Source organism: Sapajus apella, unplaced genomic scaffold, assembly GCF_009761245.1.
Source record: "Sapajus apella isolate SASKATOON/1434 unplaced genomic scaffold, GSC_monkey_1.0 scaffold393, whole genome shotgun sequence".
Taxonomy (NCBI): Eukaryota; Metazoa; Chordata; class Mammalia; order Primates; family Cebidae; genus Sapajus; species Sapajus apella.
Window position 1 is genome coordinate 64,529 of NW_022437330.1, and position 2,788 is coordinate 67,316.

Here is a 2,788-nt window from a genome sequence, read left to right on the forward strand (position 1 = left end):
CCAGGAGGCAGAGGTTGCAGTGAGCCGAGATTATGCCACTGCACTCCAGCCCGGGTGACAGAGTGAGGCCCTGTCTCAAAAAAATAAAAAGTACTGTAATTCTTTTCTCTGTTGCTACTGGATAACATGAAAAAAATAAATTACAAAATAAACACGACAGCTGGGTGTGGTGGCACGTGCCTGCAGTTTCAGCTACTCCAGATTCAGTAGCTGAGGCAGGAGAATCACTTGAATCCAGGAGTTCTGAAATTAGCCTGGGCAACATAGTGAGACTCCATTTCAAAGAAACAGAAAAAAAGTAAACATGAGGTTTTTAAACTCTTTGTTCTTATTAGAGAGTCTGACTTCATTTCTTATGTTCGCTGACAGTTTTCAAGCATGCCCCCGCCACTTCTCTCTCCTTGCCCCACGTCTGGGCAAGGTGATAAGAAATCCTGAGTGCTTCCTCCTTTAGCACTGAAAGTGAGTTCAAACCATGCAACCCTTGCTCAAGTAAGAATGGTACCCTCCAATCACAACAAAAGCAGAGTCAGTCTCCTTTCCCTGCTCTCTCAAGCTATGCTTGGCCCTGCTTGGGAGCCACTCTGTTCTCTCCAGAAAGCTTCCATCATGTGATTAATAAGCCCTCCCTTTTTTTTTTTTTTGAGACGAAGTCTTGCTCTGTTGCCCAGGCTGGAGTGCAATGGTGTTCCCAGGTTCAAGAGATTCTCCCACCTTAGCCTCCAGAGTATCTAGGCTTACAGGCACCCATCACCACACCTGGCTAATTTTTTGTATTTTTAGTAGAGACAGGTTTCACTATGTTGACCAGGCTGGTCTTGAACTCCTGATCTCGTGATCTGCCCGCGTTGGCCTCCCAAAGTGCTGGGATTACAAGCATGAGCCACCAAGCCTGACCAATAAGCCCTTTTATACCCACTTGGGATGTGTATAGCATCATCCGTGTCCACACTCAAACCAAATTGGGTGGGGAGAGAAGGGGTCATTCCCACCTCTATGTGGTGGCTACAACAATCTTTTTTTTTTTTTTTAACAAATAAGAAAATACATTATATGTGATTATAAACAAATACTAATCTGAGCACTTCTCTTATAATCCCTAATTGGGGGTATCTAATCTTTTGGCCTCCCTGGGCCACACTGGAAGAATTGTTGAGCCACACATAAAATACGCTAACACTACTAATAGCTAATGAGCTAAAAAAAAGAAAAAATCACCAAAAAAAATCACAATATTTTAAGAAAGTTTACAAATTTGTGTTGGGCCACATTCAAAGCTGTCCTGGGCCCCACATGGCCTGTGGGCCATGGATTGGACAAGTCTGGTGTATATAAAAAAATGTAGGTGCCAGGCACGGTAGCTCATGCCTGTAATCCCAGCACTTTGGGAGGTCGAGGCAGGCGGATCACGAGGTCAGGAGATCAAGACATTCTTGCTAACACAGTGAAACCCCGTCTCTACTAAAATTACAAAAAAATTAGCCGAGTGTTGTGGCACACACCTGTAATCCCAGCTACTCAGGAGGCTGAGGCAGGAGAACTGCCTAAGTCTGGGAGGCAAAGGTTGCAGTGAGCCGAGATGGCACCACTGCACTCCAGCCTGGGTGACAGAGTGAGATTCTGTCTAAAAAAAAAGAAAAAAAAAAAAAGAGTAGGCTGGGTGCAGTGGCTCATGCCTGTAATCCTAACACTTTGGGAGGCCAAAGCGGGCAGATCACCTGAGGTCAGGAGCTTGAGAACAGCCTGGCCAACATGGTGAAGCCCTGTCTCTACTAAAAATACAAAAATCAGCTGGGTGTGGTGGTGGGTGCCTGTAATCCCAGCTATTTGGGAGGCTGAGACAGAAGAATCGCTTGAGCTCGGGAGGCGGAGGTTGCAGTGAGCCGAGATCATGCCACTGCACTCCAGCCTGGGTGACAAAGTGAGACTCTGTCCCAAAAAAACAAAAAAAAGTATATCTTAAAGATCATGTAGTAGGGCACAAAGTTTTAAAAGGCTGGAAGATTCTTTTGACAGAGTGACTTGTGCCTTTATCCTGAGTAGCTAAAGAACATTTAAAAAATATAAAAAATTTTACTGGAGAAGAACTATGGTTAGGTAGATCAGGTAGCGCTATCACATGTGAAACTTTATATTTTACCACACGTAAAATGTTCATTACCATAGTTGGGTAGGGGTTGAAAGGTATCGTACCTTTTCCTCACCCATCATAAGGGTCACGGTCAACCTCCTATAACAGAAGAGAGATTAGCAAGAGAAAAGCCTAACAAATTAATTTAATCCAAGTGTTACGTGATGACACTGGAGCCTTCAGAAATGAGACCCAAAGACCCAGAAAAAACTTTCTATTTTGATTCTTAGGTTTGATGAAGAATGGACAGCCATGTAGAAATGAGATTGGACAAAAGTCAGACTGGGTGGAGGGGGACCCCAGCAAGGCTGTCTGTTCAGATCCTTCCCGGCCTCTCTGTGTAGCATTCTTTCCTCCTTGGTATGAGGCAGGACCCCTCTGGAATGAGGGTCTTCAAGGGAGAAGGGAGAAAATAACCTTTCTAGATGTTATGGCTTGCTTTGGAGGGAAAGGATTCTAATTTTTTTTTTGAGATGGAGTTTCACTCTTGTTGTCCAGGCCGGAGTGCAGTGGTGCAATCTCGACTCGCTAAAACCTCCACCTTTCAGGTTCGAGCGATTCTCCTGCCTCAGCCTCCCAAGTAGCTGAGATTACAGGCATGCACCACCATGCCCGGCTAATTTTGTATTTTTAGTAGAGACAGGGTTTCTCTTTGTT